This window comes from Castor canadensis, chromosome 19, assembly GCF_047511655.1.
Source record: "Castor canadensis chromosome 19, mCasCan1.hap1v2, whole genome shotgun sequence".
Classification (NCBI taxonomy): Eukaryota; Metazoa; Chordata; class Mammalia; order Rodentia; family Castoridae; genus Castor; species Castor canadensis.
In genome coordinates, this window is record NC_133404.1 from 33,258,226 (window position 1) to 33,278,649 (window position 20,424).

The following is a 20,424-nucleotide window of genomic DNA, read 5'->3' on the forward strand; positions in this document are numbered from 1 at the left end:
CTTTTGAGCCAAAAATACTACCCTAAATGCTGAGCCATGCATGATTGAAACAGAAAACTCAAGGGGAGAAGAACTGTTTCATTTTGTTCTGTCACCAAAATAATCTCACTAGAAATCGTATTATTAATGAGTCCCTGATGCAAGATAGCAACTGCTGGCTTACATTCAGATGGATGGCTGTAGCTAATGTAAAATTTTCAGCATCATTTCACTTAAACTCAAAATTCAAATTCAACAAACATTTATTGTGCCAGAAGCTATTCCATGGGAAGAATATAAAACAATGACCCTGTCCTGAAGAAGCTGACAACATAGTTAAGTCATTTTCTCCCAGTAGGCTTTCAAGATAGAATAGCTCCTCCTTCAAATAATAGGACAGACTACTAAGACCAAGAAATGCTAAAATTAAATTACAAAATGTTCAAGCTATCTCAAAACTGAAGCTCACTTTTAAGTTACTTGTACATTTTTCCCAATATTTAATATAATTTGCACATATTGTAATAAATGATTTTAAGGCATTTGGGTTGTCTGTGTGTTATATATGTATATGTGTGTATATATAATTTACCAAAGTCTTACTAATAGCCTATACTAATTTTAGTTTCAGTCATGTTAAAATTAACTATTTATACATTTAATAATGCTTGAGTCAAGGTTTCAAAATTAACAGGAAAATAGGATTGACATCAGAATGGCAAAATGTTATAAAACATAATTACTTAATTTTTAAAATTAACTCCATATAATTAACTAATACATCAATAATTAAGCAATATGTAATTAAGTAAGTTATAGTCCATGCCATTTAGTTACTTAATCATAAAAATGAAGCATACTTTTATAAACAAATGAAATAAATATGAAATCAATTAAATATGTGGTTGGAACTAAGAATAAACATTAAGAATAAAAATTATCTATTTTCACAATCTGTGTAATCAGAAAACAGATTTTATGATGATATGCATAATTATTACATTAGTATGAAGAAGTTGGTGTGGTTTCCATTCTTTAGTTTGCCGGCTCTGCCGCTTTTCAGCTGTGATGTGCAACTCACCTTTCTATGTTTATTTCAGCAAAATCATGTTATAATAGTGTCTACCACTGTGGGTTGTTGTCAGAATTAAATAAAATAATACATGAACAGTGCTTCCCATAACCCTTGACACATGGAAAATTCTAGACACCATTTGGGAAATGGATAATTTCATATTTAATCAGACTTCTGTATCTTTATACAACCAACCCATTTCATCTCTGATAAATGAACTGTAACAATGGATGCAGAAGTATTATTCTTTAGGTTAAAGTCATAATGAGTCCTGTCTCCCAATGACTTACCCCTTTCTACTCATAAATATCCAGTGTTGGAAGTCTTAATCAGTACCACTTTCAAACTTCTTCAGCAAAGTAGTTCTGATAGCTGTGAGCTCTCACTTCCAACAGAGAATTCATATGGATGGGTCCTTTGAGGGAAGACCAAAAAAATACTCAAAATTACTCCAACTAATATAAAGTGAAGAAATATGTTGGCAGGACATTAGGAAAACATTTTCAGAAGGCTGTAGAAGCAGGCTTGGAAGAGGCAGGAACAGAAGCAACTCTCTGGGGTTACCATGGACAAATGAGGACCATCCTCATTGTAGAAATCACCTTGTTAGAGCCAGCCTCTGAAGAAGGTGAAGTCTTATCCCTTCCTCCATGTTCTTACGAGGCTTAGAATATGTGCCCACATCTGTCTGTACAGGGGCAGGGAAAAGAAAGATCTGTCCCACTGGACCACTGTGATGGGAGGGACACAGCTGGATACCAGTCACAGAACCCTGCATCAGTTAGATGCTTTGACAAATATGAATCAATTCTGAACAGCCCCAGAAAGTGGGATTGTCACAGTTAAATGCATAAAGATTCCATGTGCTATAGTTTAGATCTTAAGGGTCCAGTAAAGACCCATGTGTTAAAAGCTTAGTCTCCAGCCCATGGCACTATTGGGAGGTGGTGGAAAGTTTAAGAGGTGGGGTTTGGTGAGAGATCGTCAGGTCATTAGGAGTGTGTCCTCAAAGGGAAATGTGGATCTCCGGTCCCTGCCTTTCTCTCTCTTTGACTTCCTAAACATGAAATAAGTGGTTTTGCTCAGCCATTTGTTCCCACCATGATTTGCTGCCTCACCACAGGACCAAAGGAATGGGGGAAAACATCATAGACTAGAACCTTCAAAGTCAAGAGCCAAGTTGTGCACCGGTGACTCACACCTATAATCCCAGCTACTCAAGAGGCAGAGACCAGGAGGATTGCAATTCAAAGTCAGCCTAGACAAATAGATCTATCTTAAGACCTTCTCTTGAAAAAATCCATCATGAAAAAGGCCTGGTGGAGTGGCTCAAGCAGTAAGAGAACCTGCTTAGTAAGTGTGAGGCTGTGAATTCAAACCCCAGTACCACCAAAAAAAAAAAAAGAAGAAAGAAAAAAAGAAAAAACCAAGAGCCAAAATAAATCTTTTCTCTTTATAAGTTGGTTATCTCAGGTATTCGTCATAGTAATAGAAAGCTAACATCCCATAGACCTTTGTGAAACTTAAATGTAATTCCATTAACATTCCTGGGGGAACACCAGTTTAAGTTCTCGCCTGGGGAGTTTTAGCAATCACAATACTTACAAGGTTTCATGTTAGAGGAGTGGAACTAAATCCAGAAGATAATTATAAACTAGTGGAATGGTGATACTTTATAGAATTAAGTAATACCATGTCAATGAAAGAGTGTCACTCATAAAACACTGCACACCATGTGAAAGTAAAGTATGAGAAGTATCAGCAGACGTCTTTCAAACAATGTATGTCTTTTAGCAGGTGAACAATGGATTACAGATAGGACTTGCTCTTCTCCCCTTCATTGTTCCCCAATCTACCAGTTTGCTTCTCTTTTGACAATGCCACATTTAAATCACAGCCAAAGCAGAATTTAAGAAAAATAAAAGCCATTGGAAAGAATACATACCCTGAAGGTATGCTAAATATAAATACACACACATACCATATTATAAATCCATTCATAAAGTACTCCACTTCCACGTTTAATTGGCAATGTTTGCATCATGCAAAGAAAGAACCTAAGAATAGGAAATGCGTTCTAATGAGGTTTGCCTCTGGAGCAGCAATCAACTAGGAATTCAGGGAATGCTCTGGCTTGAGTATTAGGAGGACTAGTTTGTTTGCATCTGTTAAATTTACAGTGCTTAACTTTTCAATGCCAAGACTGTCAGATTTCCAGAAAATGTTTTATTCACTCAGTTTCCTTTGTCTGCAAAATGAAGCTATCATTGAAATATTTCCAAGGAAATCCCAATAGAGATCTTCATAGACAGAGGTAATTGCATAGACAGAATGAATTGGCTCTAAGGCTTTTTACATGTAGAAAGGCAAATAATATTCCAATAATATTGAAGTCAACAGACCTAGGGTTTGGGAGGTAAAAGCCACAGAGTAATGTTATGAAAAATGGTGAAAAAAAAAAAAAAGCCAAAGAACTTTTAGGGAGAGAAAGCAAGTTAAACCATACCTTTTCAAAGAAAGGTTGAAAAACTACATATTTTGCTAAATACTAAAGAGTCCAAATGATACTAAAATTCTTAAAAATAAAAAAAATTTTCCTTTATAATATCTTCTGGTATATAATATTTTAAATTTCTAGTGTGTCATTTATCATTTTATATTAAATTTTTCTTTTTTTTCCACCTTTCTTTTTTGGTGAAGCTCAGAGCTCAGAGCTTCACACTTGCAGAGCAGGCACGCTACCATTTTGAGCCACATCTCTTGTCCATTTTGGAGCTGGAGCTCTCAAACTATTCATCCAGACTGGCCTCAAACTGTGATCCTCTCAAGCTTAGCCTCCCAAGTAGCTAGGTCCAGAGGTGTGACCCAAGAGCCCAACTAAATTTTTCTTTTTAAAATGCCTCTATGTTCTGTTTGAGAAAATTGTCTATCCTGTATTCATAAAAATAATCTCATTTTTATTCATGGAAATGTATAATTTTTTGCTTTTACTTTAAATTCATTGTCCATTTGGTATTATTTGTATATGGTATAATCTATGTTCCATACTTTTCACTTGGATAGCCAGTTGTTACAGATTATTCATAGAGGAAAATATTTCTTTTGTTATATGGCCTTGTTGAAAATTAAGTGACCATACATGTAGGGGTCTGTTTATGGAATCTCTTTGTTGCTTTGATTGGTCTAACCCTACCATGACTAATTATTCGATGCTAGTTCTTTGCATTTACATATATATTTTAGAATCAGAACATCAATATCTTTAAAAGAAAAAGATCAGTTGTAGAGCTACTAAATCAGAGCTAAACAATTGAGGTCCAGACTTTCCCATGAGGGAGAAAAGAAAAGTATCTCTTTTTCTGCCACTTTTTAGTATTCATTAATAGTACAAAGGTGTTTCATGTGAAAATTCCATAGATGCATTCAGTGTATCTTGAATAAATTCACTTCCCCTGTTATAGCCTCTTAATCCTCCTTCTTCCTCTTAAGACAATATTTAGTGGGTTCCTTTATGCTATCTCTATACGTATATAAGTAACATATCATGATTCTCTTCACCTCCCCTCACAGCCTCCCCATTTCCCCTCCTCCTCTTTTTCTGTCACTCTCATTCTTAATGTCTTTTACTGAACACCACACTTGGTCATAATGACACCAGCTCTGATGAGCTCTGATGGAGCACTTGCCAAGCCCTGAGGCTATGGTCATGACCAGGTAAGGATGAGGAGGCAGCTCTACCAGAGCCACTGGAATTGATTGTGGAGAAGAGATGACTTCCCAGGAAAATTAGGGTGCTAGAGATAGACAGTTTTAAAAGAATGCCAGGTTGTGAGACACAGCCCCAGAATTAAACAGACTGGAGTTTACACATACCTTGATTTGTTTGTATTAGAAACTACCTGGTTTAGGGGGAAAGCAAACTCATTTGGCTTAAAATGTGCTTCTAAGGATGTACTGGTTCATACATTCTGAAATATAACAATGGAACTCAGGGTGAAATATATAAAAAAGTCAAAGCTGTGCAGTGGTCCTGAGATTCACAGTATGGTCCACTGAAGAACATAGCAAGAGCTCAGCTAGCAGAAACACAAGTCTTCTCATCATGAACTATTACCAAATAGTCAAATGAGGAAGCATCAACCAGAAATTTCTTTGTTTGCTTTCTTCTTTTTTATTTGATTTGTACTAGTCAAGCAATCGTGCTAAAAAAAAAAAGGAAGGGGCATATTTTCAGATTGAAGTGTACAAGTTTAAGAAGTCACTTTTGGCAACTTAAAAAGTATTAATAGGTTGGCTTCTACCAAATGTCTTTGGAAAACCCAGGTGAACTTCTGAACATCAACATGGCAGACTTGCAAAGTCAAACCCAAGCCCTATGAGTATCTGATGAATCCACTTACTCATTTTAATTGGAATGTGGAAGATGACTCAAGTGATGCAGTTGGCAGAAGATCTACATTCCTTGGAAATGGCTTCCAGCCTGGGCTGAACTTTCTGCTCTGAGCTGCTTGGCTGATCTGTACTGTGCACACCTATGGGAAGAGACTGTCGGTTTCATCCTATGAGGTAAACAGCTGCTTCAGAAGCTGCTTGGCTACATCTCAGAGGATGCTTGGCTCTGGTGCTCTGAAGATTACCCCCTTGTTCCTCCTTTTCCTATCTCCAACTCCATCAAATTTCTGTCTACCTAATGCCTTTGCAAGAATTAGAGCCAAACAAGACCTTAGAACATCAATCCCCTTGTTTGCAGATGAGAAAACTTGTATACTAGGCTCTCTGGGAAAGTTTTTGTAGTGGAAGACAATGTCTTTGCCCTTGGACAAGAAAGCTTCTTGTTTTGTGTTTATCTTGTTTTCTTCCCATGACTTTCTTTCTTTTTCTTCTTCCTCCTCCTCCTCCTCTTCCTCCTCCTCCTTCTTCTTCAGGGCTGGGAATTGAATCCAGGATCTTGTGCCTTGCTATGCTAAAGCTACACTTCCAGTGACTATTTTTGTTTCTTCTTCTTAAATTACTTATCCTAAAGCCCACCTATGTTTCAATTAACTTAATGTATTGAAATATCTAAAAAAAAATGAAATTGGGAGAGCAAGGAAGAACTTCAAGTGTTAAAGTGTATGAAGGGTGTGATATTTGTTTGATTTAGAAAAATTAGTCTGAAGGATTATCATCAACCTTGTGGTACCGTTTAATTAAGAACCTAGGGCTGGGGTTGGTGCTAGATACCTGTAATACCAGCTATTTGGAGGTAGAGGTAAAAGGATTGAGGATCAAGACAAGTCCAGACAAAGTTAGCATGAGACCCTATCTGAAAAATAAACCAAAAGCAAAAGACAAGTGGTAGTGCACTTGTCTAGCAACCATGAGGCCCTGAGTTTATTCCCCAGTGCCAAAAATTAATAATGATAACAATAATAATAGTATATTATTATTTATTACTGTAATAAATACAGTAATAAAGTGCCTATCTGTCTATAATGCTGTGCCAGACAATATATAGATGGAATTAAATGAACAAGCACCCAGAGTTCAAATGTACAATTCCATGTAGGTTGCCTTAAGACAATAGCAATTAGTGTTCCTGGTTGGCCTCACCTCTCTTCTTCTTGCCTCAGATGCAGGTATATCTGTGAGTACATTTCTAGCCATCTCAGATTGTCACAAGCACAAGAAGCCATCTGAACTTGGAGACCAGGTCAGGGTTCATTTGGGATATGATGCAACTTCATCCAGTTTTGCTTCCTCCCTACCTTCACCTGGCCCATATCAACAAGGAGTCCTTGGTACCCTTAAAGCCTGTCCTTTCTTTGTAAGTTCAGATTCAAGTTCACAACTGCTAACAAGAGAATAGGGCTTTATGAAATATGACTTGTACTACATCTTCTTTTCCTTATTATCTTGTTTTATTTCCTTCTAATCTGTTTTATTTAACAATATCATTTGCATTTTGTTGATCATTTTGAAGCCTTTTTGGAGCAATTTATGTTTTATATTATATTTTGTCAATGAATATAATTAACATGTGTGCATATAATTTGGGGGCATTGACAAAAGAGAATAGGCTTTGGAATCATATTATCCTGCTTTAAATTTCTGCTCTGCCACTCGGTTTCTGGTTGACCTAAGATGAGCTAATTCACCTCTCAGAAATTTGCTTTGTTCACCTGTGAATTAGGCATGAATGAAATTCTATGTACCTAGGACAAAGTTGTCATTGCCTGGGACAAGTAATCACCATGCTGGACATTAGGTATAATTATTTATGAAGCAGATCATCTGCAAAATATTTAGCAATGATTTTCTTCTCAACAGAACTGGGCATTTTCTGCTAAATTCAGCAATAGCAACATTCTACTCTTTCCCCATCCCAAAGCAAAAGTACAAGCTGTAATCATCACTAAGGTATCAATATGCTACAAGGAGGGAAGGAACCAAAAAGAGCAGAAGGAAGAAATCCCAGATGAGTACTTAAGTGAGTCTAATACTTGCCAAACCAGCTGGAGCAGCACTATACTAGCTCACCACTTCCATGCTCACCTACAAGGCCAGTCTCAGCATCAATTGAGAACTTAGAAAAAGTGCAAGTCAGAATTGCTAACTGTGTAGCCTGGGAGTTTGTGATTTAACAAGCTCTTCAGGTGATTCTTATGCAGGGAATAGTTTGAGAAGCACCACTGGAAACCTGGTGCTAAAAGTTACCTTCACCTATCATCAGCCAACCCAGACAAAACAAACCAATGACCCACAGAACATCTCTAGCCTCTAGGATTATTCCTTTGGAACTACAAAATGATTTTTTTAAACAGCTGCTTTCCCTTTCTTAAAACTTGGTGATCTCTGGGTTCAATGATGTATCTCAAGAGGAAAAGAATGTAGAATAGTAAACTTAAGGTCAGAGAGTTTAAGCAAAGTCAGCAAGCAAGTTAGGGAATACAATATCACTTGTTAAGGGAAAAATGAGGTTGGACCAGAATACATAATTTTACACTGTGGTTTGCATCTTTTTCCCCTGACAATGTCTTTGGTGTTCATTTTTCATCCTCCCACATCAGAATGTTATTTGGAGAAGGGAAATAGTGTGATTTGCTGAGTATCAAAAGAAACAATCAAAAAACAAACAAACAATTTTACTCTTACAGCAACCAGATCTCATCTTGGTATTACACAGCCATGGTATCTCATTTCTAACAAATACTTAAAATTATACTTGTAAATGGCATGCTTCTATCTGTAGAAAAAAGATGTTTCTTGGTCCTTGTAAAATGGATATTTAAAAAATTTCCCAGATGGCTCCATTTTTTTGCAACTTGGCTTACAAAACAATGATTTGAGTAACTGGCATAATTCAGTTATCCTTTCTCTGTCACCTCTAACAAATGGCATGGTCATCTTTTTAACTGTTTTCAAATAGATTGAATTACAAGAACGTTGAGCCCAAGATCCACTACATGCAGTACCTGTCCTTCCTTCTTCCTAGTTCCCTTTGAAAGCATTTGAGATGTTTTGTTCATTCCCACTCAGTTTTCTCTCAATTAGGCTTTAAATGATTTGGTTTCTGAGATTCATTATGATCACCATCTCAGAAGATAATAATGAGATTCATCTTTTATGGAAACTACTCTGCCAACATCAAGCTAGGAACTTTTGATCTCTGCTTGCATATTCTCAGAAAGCCAGAGAAGTTGATTTTATTCTTTAAATAGAAAAGACAAAGCTGAGACCAAGCTAGTAATGCTGAGAAGAGCTTTCCTAGGCTGGTGCCATTTGGTGGCTAAATCAGGGAATAACATTTTTTAAAGTAGAAACTTCTAGTCTAGATCACCGTGTTTCCAGGTTTAAAGTTAATATACACATCTTTGCTTAATTTGCCTTAGAGACAACTTCATATCTGACTAGCAGGGAGATGAGCCTAGTAAGGCACCAGCAATGGCCTGCCAAAGAGTCACACTTGATGGGACCTGTGCATCCACTGTAATATGTGGTGTTGAAAGAGAAGTCTGTTGGGCCCTTGAACACAAGAGGAGAGCCTCGAGAGAAGTGAGGGGAAACAGCTGCATATTCATTCATGAGGCATCTTCATGAAGGGCTAGAAAAAAAAATAAAAAATGTGGGCTGGGATTGAGGGTGTGGCTCAGTGATAGAGCACTTTCCTAGCATGTGTGAGGCCCTGGGTTCAATATCCACCTGTGTGAATGAGAAAAGGAAAGAAAGAAAGAAAGAGAGGAAGGAAGGAAGGAAGGAAGGAAGGAAGGAAGGAAGGAAGGAAGGAAGAGTAGGCATCATATGGGAGAGGAAAAGACCTGGATTTTGGGTTTGGTTTTGGCTCATTTTTTTAATACTTTTTTTTATGGTATTGGAATTTGAACTCTACACTTTCTACTTGCTAGGCAGGTGCTGTACTACTTCAGCCACGCCTTCAGTCCTTGATGTTTGTAATATATACATATTTCAATGACATATAATTTTACATATTTATGGATTACAATTTTAATTTCAGTGTATATTTATGAATATAGTTTGGTTTGGTTTTTTGCTAGTCCCTCTGTTCTCTGTATTCCTCTTCCATCTCAAAATAATAACAAAGATTTATTTTAAGAAGGAATTGGGCTGCATGTGGTGGTATACATCTATAATCCCAACATTTGAGACTTTGGATACAGGAAGCGGCAGGAGGATCATCAGTTAAAAGTGAACCTGGGCTGGGATACAGAGTAAGAGTCTGTCTTAAGAGAGAGAGAGAGGGAGAGATGGGGAGAGAGAGAGAGGGAGAGAGTGAGAGAGAGAGAGACTGAAGAAAGAGAATTATAACCTACAACTACCATTAATAACTCCTCCAAGAATAAGCAATAAGAACTTCAAGGTGGTTTGGTGTGCTCAACTGTTTCCCTTCTTTTTTCGCATGTAAGTGTATACAGGGACACAGGGACACACCAGGAAACATTTTGTGCTCTCCATGTGTGTGATTGGGGTGGTATCTATCTTTGTCAACAAAGTGATAAAATAATTCCAGAGACTTCACAGATTTCTATTAGGATTTTATTACATGGTATTGTACCTTTTGTAACAATAAATTTACCTTAAACATACTTGTAAGATAGGACTTTCACCTTATGAGAATTGAAACAAGCATGCTAAACACTTATAATATATGATAGATACTTTCTATGCCAAATTCTGTTGAACAGTTAACCATTTTATATAATACTCAAAAGAAAATTAAATGGGAAGTCCAATTTATGTTTTTATTTTTGAATAGCTGATATAAATTGATTCCTTTTTAATTGAAAGTTACATAGCTTGATTACACAACCTCAATAACAAAAAGTCAGTTTGCAATCACTTGATTTACCCATGTTTTGTACCTTGCCAATATTAAATTAATTCGCCTTGTGATAAAAATAATTCCTAATGTTGAGAAAATATGGATAAGTAGAGAGAAGCTTTATTAAGATCATCAGTATTAAAACTAAATCCTTTTTTCCTCATTAAAGAAGATACAGTCAATTTAATTAATGTACATTAATCCCTAGTTGACATTAAATTCATCTAAAATTCTACACTCATATAGATTATTAACACTAAGACACAAAAGTGTTCAAAATAATTAATACATAGAAGAAACGCATTTCTAGAGATCCAAGTGATTATATTCTTAAATATTCTATAGATGAATTAATCATTATGGGTCATTCTTTCATTTATTGAATACTTAAATTTGGAAAAAAGGAGACCAATAAAATACCTTATCTAAGAAAAAAACAGTAAACTTTACTAGGATATTGACTTAAGAGTTGATATTTTCTTCTAAATCAACTTGCAGTCATCACATTATGAAAGCTGAGTCCCAAATTATCCTTACACTTATGCAATTGAAATTCTTATTTTGAGAGATAACTTCAATTTGTTGATGTTTTCTCCTTTCCTATTTCTAGAAAAGGGAACATTTTATAAAACAATGATTAATTCACCCCATCATTTTTAAAATCTCTCTAGATTGTGAAGCTTTTTTGTTTTAAAACATCTTTTACATGTGAACTTAAATTTTCAATTGGATATTTAGAGCATACCAACTTCTAATTGTTAAGTATATGCCTACTGGCATATTTTTATTCTGACTTTTATCAATCTGTTTCAGGATACATGTCACTGTACAAAGAATGTCATCATGTACTTTAACACAGACTTCAAATAATGTTCTCACCCTAAGTACATGCAGATCAGTCTTATAAATGTTTAACTTCAATTCATGAATTCCTTTTTTATAGGGCTCAAAACTTCTACTAGGGTAGCCCAAGCCAAGAAAAATAACTGTCTTTCCAATGCCCATTAACTTAAAGAACTTACCTTTCATGTTTAATAACAACAACAAGAAATAGACTTGTGTTTTATCCAGGCTTTCAATTTAATGATAAGCTCTTGAGCTAATTAATTTAATAGACTACAAAATGCCAATTTTCTTTATTTACCTTTTTTGTCTTGATAAACATTAGCGTGCTTGAATGGACACCTCTATTTTCCTTGGCATTTTAAAGCTTCCTTTCATGTGTGTGAAAAATGGCTAAATATGTCAAGGTTTATCAAACAGACCCTTGCTTTTTTGGCTGGTCCCTTTCTCCTTATCTAGCAAACATGTTACCCTCTCCATCAAAATGTGGCAGAGCAAACACCTCCGTGGGCCCACACACAAAACCAGGGCTACCTTTAAACAGCCTGAGACACTTTAAACTCAGCTAGAAAGCTGATTAGGGCCCAGACCTTTGGACATTATCTTATTTTTGATAGCTGTGCTATGAAAAGGCAATAAAGAAAAGTCTGTCTAATGGGAAGGCGAGTTAAAGTGTCTGCTTATTTAGGAGCTGTACTTGAAAGGAAGGGGGGAAATGTGTAAACTAGTTTAACTACTTGCTAAAATCTCAAACAGAGCAATTTTTTTAAAAAAAGAATTTATATATAACTTAAAGGAGAACCATGATACTTCCTTAAATCCACCAGTTTTCATTCAGAAACAGATCACAGTGGTAGATTTGCCTTTCTGAGGATATTCTAATATGCTTGTTTCATGCCTTTTAGGCAATCTTGAGACTCCTGTTGGTCTGTATGTGAATATTTCTGGCCTACTGAGCAATTAGGAAAAGACATAAGAGGAAGGTTTTTATATTTCAGCAAACTTACCTTTACCCCAACCTAAAAAAGTGAATTAATTAAGAAAAAAATGAGAAAATATCTAATACTGAAGCTGAGTTTACACATCAAAAATTCACCTCTCATATCAAATAAAGCAATGTCATGATTTTTAAGAGAAAATATTGTATCAGATGTGCAAAGTCTAGCAAATCAGGACTTCCTGGATTTTTGGTGTAATGTCTTATGACATTGAAGACATTGTAAAGAAAGGAAGTGAGGAGGTTGTAGAATGTTGACTGAAAGAGAAGAGGCATGTGATTCCAAGTGCAAGGTTAACGTTGACACATGTCAGAAAACACCAGCTCCTGTGCAGGCTTGATAGCAGGAATTAGTTGGGGGAAGGACGTAAAATAAAAACTACTCATACCTGAGGTTCTGTGATCTAACAGTAACAAAAGCAAGTCATATTCTGTATCCAGAGGGTGACCGAGACAGAAGGGGAGGATGCTGTTAACCACCTCTCAAACACTCCACTTTCACTTTAGCTCTGATCCCAAGTTACTATGGAGAGTGGCATGAGTCCAACTCAAAAACAAAAAGAAAGATACTCCACAGTTGAGATAACACTGCTATCATTTCCAATCAAGTTGGTTTTGTCTTAATTCAGCATGTAGGTAGGAAAAACTCAACATGTGGCTGGGGGGGAAAAAATCAAGTCCTGAAGATTTTCATCATTTCAACCCATTCATTGTCACATTAAGATCCTAGATTTTAAAAAATATTCTAACATGTCATTAAGTCATATCTTTCCCTATTAGAAATAAAATTGAACTTAGTCTAACAGAGAATAGTGCCTGGCACCTATAAAATGTACATTATGAAAGGATGCTTTTAACAGAGTGTTAAACTGTCATTAACATGTTAAATGTCATTACCAGAGGGTGTTAAAGCAATGCAGACATACTTACAAAGCAAAGTGACTGGAGCTGGAGGTATGGTTCAAGTGGTAGAACACCTGCCTAGAAAGTGTGAAGCCCTGAGTTCAAATCCCAGTACTGAAAGAAAAAAAAAAGGCACAAGAAAAAAATAGTAAAGTGTTTGGATAACAAGGACCCGGCTGTTTGACTTTTTAGGGGCTTTGGTTGACTTTTTCTGTGACTTGACTTATTAATATTTTGGTGACATTCCCAGCACTTTCTGGGGCTGCATTTTACCTTGGCTTTTACATATAAGGTTATTTAGCATATTTGGGGCTTAGGAACACAAAGAGGCTGGTGATCACTTAGTTCCTTGTTGACAGTTTTACACTTCTGAAACTTCACTAATCAGAAGCAATTCGAATTTAGAGTTTAAGTTTTGGAGTCTGGTCACAATAGTATAGGTAACCATAACAAAAATATTGTTGTCAATAAAAACATAAGGCTATAGTAATAGGCTATAGGTACTAGCTAGTGAATAATTAGGAATTATCAAATGTCAGGTTTAGCCATAAGAGCTTCACATGAGTTAATTCACATAATCCTCACAGCAAACCCTAAGAACAGCATAATAATGTATTTCACTAGATGAACAAACTCAGGCACAACGAAATTAAGTCACTTGCCCAGGGCTGCACAACAAGGAGCTAGCCAAACTTCAAAGAACTTAATTTGTACATGTATGTATGTATGTATGCTCATGCATTTAAAATAGTGTCCCCTCAAAAAGAAATAAGACCTCATTCAATTTATTTGACTCTTCAGGAAACAACATGTGAAATTATTTTCTTCATTATTATAGATAATGGGTATAGTGTTCTATGAAGAAACCTGGTAATGAATGTCTTTACAAGGTTTACTCTCAATGCAAACCAATGACTTCTAAGTCATTTTGGAAAGTGACCACAGATCGATCTATGTGGTATTTCAAAACTTCTTAAGCTCATGTGATTAAAATGTGGAGAATGTGTTCACTGAAAACAAATTGGCCTTCCCTTAACCTCACCAGGTCTTCCTTGGTGCACTGTACTGCCACAGGGCATGGGTAAATATTTCCTTTGCCAGCCTGCCCTTTCTCTTTCTCTCTGAATAGTGTGTCTGTACATACTTTTGATAAAGGCTGTTTTCTCAGCAGAAAGATACATCTCCTGGAGTTTTGCAAATGCTCTGTTTTTTGTCATTGAATATCATCTAAGGATAAATAGCAACATCTAGGGATAAAAAGAGTTGCTGAACATGATATTATCAGCAAAGAAGCCATAGTATCAGGATTTCTCAAATCTGTCCTAAATAAGAGACAATCCAAGAAAGGCTTCAGTCTCTACACTAGTCTCACATCTAGTTAATGTCTTTGCAACATTTTAAGGCACACAATGAAGTTAAAAGGTACACTTTTGTGAATAATATTCAAGAATGAAAAAGAAAGTTTTAACAATCAATGCTGTCATCATCTGCCATCAGTTAGGTATTTGTAAAACTTTTTCTCCCAATAATAACCTAAGAACTGAAGTGAGGGGGGAAACTGCTTTAGATACATTGACTTATTTGGGGAACAATTATGTTCCTAGTATCTTTTTTTAAGACTTGAATCTCCACCTTAAACTGTAGCATTAGATACTTAAGCAACAAACCACTTTGGTAATGACTTTCCCATTTGACCTAAAATGGCAAAATTATACTCTGATGGACAAAGAGATACATAGTTGTACTAAGATGGCGTTTTGGGGATTCAAGAGTCTTTAAAAGACAAATGTAAAAACACCAAGCATGATAAACAACATTTCCGTCGCTGAAAACAATACATGCTTAAAACTTTTGTTTTGCATACATATAAAAATATTACTAAAGCAAGGGGGTGGGGGAGAGGGAGGGGATGAGGAACACAGGGGAGAAATGGCCCAAATTCATTTTTTAAATGAATTTAAAATATATATATTACTAGCCAGAAAAATAGTAATCTAAAAAGATGTCTAGAAAAATGTACCCCATTTTTAACAGAGCAAAAACAATCCAATAAACACAAATTAGTCATTACACATATACACGTGTACTCTGCTGGCCCTAGCACAAAAAAAAAAAAGTTTTGTTTTTGGAGAAGCCCTCCTTCCTTTTAGAAATCTCATAGAAAGTACCTCGATAATACTACTTTCAGGTCACTACTTTCAAAATTATCAAAAGTATGTGCCCAGAACATTATGTACTGAACACTTTTTCACTTCATCTATGGAATTAAATAATAACAGCAAAAATCCAGTTTGTTGCCAACACAACCTCAGAAGACTATCTGTAAAAAAATAAAGAAAAAAAGAACCATTTTGTCTGCCTTTTTGTTTCCACACCCCAAATCTGCTGTTGAAAGACAGTGAAAGAAAAAAGAAGCCCACACTATTCCACATTGTCCTCACCACCTCTCCACCCCTGTGTCACCCCCATTTAAAGAAATGCTGATGCAGTCAGAGCTTGAAATGAATCATCTAATGGGAACTGTGATAAATAAAGGTCCTATGCCCTATAATTATTAATTATGTAAACTGAACCATCTCAAGAGGCATTGAAAATATTTGGGGGCTGCAGGTGGAGAGTGGTTTGTTGGCAGTAGTGGTTCATTGAAATTTCCCACAAGATTTTTTTTTTTAACCTAGTCTGTGATGCAGAGCCTGCTGTGCTAAATTATGAACCAAAGTCTTTGGGGTGGGAACAATCAATCAAAATACCTGGGGTAGTGTGTAATGTGCATGCTCGTGTCAGCGTGAACAGGCTGCCCCTGCACACAGTCCCCCAGCAGGTTAAATAAATACGATACTATAGACAAACCGACAGGATCACACGGCTGCATCAATCAGCTGTTGATAAAATACAATCTTCCTTTAATACACGCTGAGAAAGTTATTTAACACTTACAAAACCTATATCCTTCTCTTCTCCTTTTTTTTTTTTTAAGTCTTCTTCGAAAGTGTAACTCTTTTAAAGGGCAAAGGGAAGAAGTTGGGAGATCCTGGAGGGAAACAAGTGGATTTGAATGGCTCCAAAGAAACAAGGAGACCCAACTATTTAACTTGGAGGTGTACAAATGAAAGCGGGTAGGGGTGAGGGAACTGGCCAGAGGGTCGGGGAGAATGCAAATCTCACCTGAAATATTTCAACAGATCTGGAAAACGTGACCGCCTTGTTGAAACATTTCCTACTGGGCGGGGAGGGGGACAGAGGGGAGGAACCCCGGTGCATTTCAATTTCGTCTTTATTTTAATTCATTTTGCTCTGTTTGTGTGCCTGTGGAGCAAATGAGAGGAAGTACGATATTCTGGATTAATTGGAGGTGGGGGAGAAACAACTGGACAGGAAATAATTTAAAAGAGGAAGCCCTGCATGAATTTGAGAGAAAAGTGACTCCATAGAGCTGGTGGTAAAAAGGCGATGATCGATGACTTCACACCGGTGAGACTTGTGGGTCAGGTGCAGGGGGATGGTTAGACGGCTGCCCTGAGTCAACAGCGAGGTTGTTAGCGCCTGTGTGGTTTGTGGCTTAAAAAACAAATAGCTCCTCACCAGGAGAAAGTATTCCACTGTCCCCACTTGCAAACAGGCAAAAATTAAAGAGGTGGATGTCAGGACAGTCCAGAGCGCCAAGTCAGGCTGGACTCCTTTTTTTAAAGTCGATTTTGACCTTAGCTTTGGGCTCATGCCTGGCGTCTGCAACTCGCTTGCCCTGCCAGAGTTTACCCGGCTCCCTCTCCTCTGTAGTGCGCCTTGACCGAGTCCTGGTGGGGAGTGACCGAGCTCTGGAAGAAGGACAGCGTCCCTAGGGAGAGGTAAGGCCCTTGGTAAATAGTGACAGCCTATCTCCTAACAAGTGAAGATTAATGTCCCATCCAAACCTAAGCTCTCCTAAGTGCCATCACCCCAACATAAATACTGAGAGTGAGGAAAGGCGTCGCCTGCCACTCAAATACCAATCTTTCCCAGCCTGTTGAAATAACTCGTCGGGACAGCTCGAGGTGTTGATGGCCACGTTTGTCAGCGCGTCAGGCCTCCTCCGGACCCTCTTTGGCCGCAACCCAGGCTCATACCGAATCTGGGCCCCCCCCCCCCCCCCCGAGACCCCAGGTAGCGCGACTTCCTCCAGAGTCTACGCATACCATCCCCCCCCCCCTCCGGGTTTCTCCCAGATTCGGGCCGGGGCAGAGGGTGAGTTGGTGGCCCCAGGGCCTAGGGTCCATCGCAAAACCCGCAAATCACTGCAAACGTTGTCCCCGCGTCCAGGTTGTCCCAAGAGGCTGCTCCATGGGGCATTAGCGACGCAGAACAGCGCCGGGACGCGCGTGGATGATGGCAGCTGGCACAAAATCCCACCCCACCCACCCACCCCGACCCCCGCCAGTTCTGTGCTGGTCCTGCTGGCAGGGATGGGGACGCATGAGGCTTAGGTTATCCGAATAGAGATAATCCCCCGAGACTCACTTGGGGTTCGTTAACACATGCGCTTAGGGTTTTCCTTAGCCCAGGCTGCTGCGACTTGGGGAGGCTCTGGTACCCTTGTAACCTTTGGGGAGCCTTTGCGCTTTCAAGAGCTCTTTACCTGAAAGTGACACCCGCAAGCACTCTCCTGGGACCTGTTGGGCAGATGGAGTGGCAGGGCCAGGCGGGGCCTGTTGGCGAGACACGGGGACATTTGTCATGGGTGACCCGGCGCCTCGGCTTCTGAGCCCACGCCGGCACGGGGAGGCCCGCGCTAATGTAATAAAGCGAGAGCGACAAGAGGAAAGGCCTCTCTCGCCCCGGGGCCGCCACATGCTCACTCTGTTTTACTGTCAGGATTGGCCGAGGCTGTGGCTTCGTTTCATATTCCATTAATATTTACAGCAGCTATTGAATTTCCCATTACAAAGTTCACCATACACACTGCTAATATGAAATTTTAATAGTATTGTGCACATTATGAAAAGTCCTACCATTAAAAGGGGAGGAGGGAGAATCCCAAGGAGAAGTTGCCCTGGAAGTTACTCACCAACGAACGCTTGAAACGCCCCCAAGTTGAAAAATGTATTCATTTGCAATTATTATCATAAAGATGTGAAACGTTTTATCAATATTGAAATCCAGAGAGGGGGAGGGGATGGAGTGTGTATAAAGCAGCCTGGCTAAATTGGGTTTTCCAACTTCTATGTGTGATGCTTTGCTTTCGCTTAGAGAAAACGTTTTTGTTCTACTTGGCAGGAAAGGAAAGAGGCACAAGGTTATGTTGGATTCTGGATGCATTCAGACCTGGCTGGCTCCTAGAACTGCAGGAGGGTAGGTGTGTGGCAGTGGAAAAGCCCTTCCCTTCTCCAGCCCTGTCCCAGTTCTTCCAACCTTCCACTCACCTCCATCACCAGGCCCCAAAAGTTCCTAGAGCCCTGGGGGAACCCACACAGCCAAGAACTGTGAACTTCATGTAGTTCTCTGAGTTGTTCAACTTCTCAGAATTGGGACCCTAAGGTCAAGAGGATTTCCTGGGAGAAAGACTGTCCTGGTGAAGGTGAGTCCTGTTCCCTATGATAGTTGACTCAGCCATGGGTGAAGGACAAATTAGTTTGGAGGGAAAGGGGAAGGAGAGAAACAAAGAATTTGGCTTGGACACTTGGAAGTACTCCTGCCCAGATCCCAACCTCTTGGCTGGCCACACTGAGAGGTAGGGTTGGGGTTTCTCTCTTAAGACCAGGGGCCACTCGTGTGGCAACTTCTAGCTTCAGCTCCAGCTGAAAATGTACCTACCTGCACAGAGGAGTGCCCTGGGAGCTTCCTCCTATTGCATGTGCCAGCAGCACACATACCACCTCCTCAACCTATCTCAAACAGACTGAGACCCTCACACAGATGATGCCCAAGTGCCACCAGCTCCCTGAGATGTCCTTTCCGTTTTAACTGTAAGGATGTCCAACTTTCTGGGAGACCCAACTGGTTCCCAAGCTTCTCACTTTTCGGAGTGAGCCTTGTCCTAGAGTGGGTAGATAAAGTGAAAAGAAATGCACACTTTATTTTCTCTGGAAGATGGGGTATGCTGTTATCTCTCTAATGTACACCAAGCTTTCCCCAGCCCACCAGCCCTCACACCATCCCTCCTCACACTCCTCGGGTGTAAATTCATGACGATATTTTGAGCAACACTGTGGTTTCTTCATAAGCTTCTATTTCTGCAATGAGAAGGCAATTTCTGAATCTTTAGGTTATTTTTCAGCTGAAGAAAAATGACAGTACCAGAAGGTAAAGATGGGTGACATTTCCACAGGAGGATCTGATGTTGATTTTTCCCCCAAGTTAAAAAAAATTATTATTATTACTATTCACCACCCCCCCCAAGCATTTTCCTTGTGGTTTTCTTTATATGTGTGTGTCAAAGCCCCTAAATGTGTCATGCTTTGTCACATCCTCTGTGTGTGTTTTTAGAGAACATTTGAATAAAAGGCTGGATGCCAGGTATTGGTGACACAGGGGGTGGAATTTTCAGCTGTACCACAAAGAGTTGGCCGCCTCTATTTGCATAAGGTCAGAGTAGTGCTTCTGATAGAACTTTACCAGCATCTCTGTCTCTTAGCAACACTCTTGCACTCTTGGTCCCTGCATTAAATTGACTGGTCCCTTCCTTTTCTTCCTTTCATTGGGAGGCTTACAATAAAATGTCACCCTTCCAACCTGTGCCTGTCACCCAGTAGGTCATCTGTATCTCCCCCTCCTCCCTCCTCTCCCCCCTCCCCCACCACCTCTTTCTCTCAAGCTCCAATTAGACAGTGAGATTATTCATTGAGTAGATTCCCAAAACTGTTTCATTTTATGGTGTTAATTAATATTAATAGCATTTCTCCTTTTGTTATTAATAAAAAGCCCTCGTAAACAGAGGCAAGATAAGGAGCAAATTGCCAGCACCTGCCAAACAATGGGCCTGGAGAGGGGTAATAAGGCAAGGGGAGATAGAGGGAGCAGGATGTCGGTCAGTCTCCCCACCCATTAAGTTGATGTGGGGTTGTACAGGCAGTGTGGAACCCTTGAAATGCTTGGAATATGCCAGGCAGCCCTCTTGGCTCTGGGATGGGATCCAGTGACCGAACCCAGATGCTGAAAGGTAGTGTTAATGGAGGGTCACATTGGGACAATAGTATCCATCACTTGCCTCCTGGCTCTTCTGTCAATGGAGTCATTTTTGGCTACTCCATCACTCAGATTTGGGATAAATTCAATTATTACCTTCACCTTGGCAACAGTATATACAAATCTACACCCAAGGGACTAACTACTAAT

The 20,424-nt window shown here is 38.9% G+C and overlaps 1 long non-coding RNA gene across 1 annotated transcript in view; it reads right to left on the bottom strand.

Moving 5' to 3' along the window:
* Positions 1-20,424, bottom strand: part of LOC141419229 (uncharacterized) — a 75,315-nt gene that overhangs the window by 3,675 nt on the left and 51,216 nt on the right. The window contains exons 2-3 of the long non-coding RNA XR_012443945.1: positions 13,144-13,230; positions 1,345-1,469 (exon numbers count right to left, since the gene is read on the bottom strand). This is a non-coding gene — a long non-coding RNA (uncharacterized lncRNA). The remainder of the gene's footprint in view (positions 1-1,344; positions 1,470-13,143; positions 13,231-20,424) is intronic.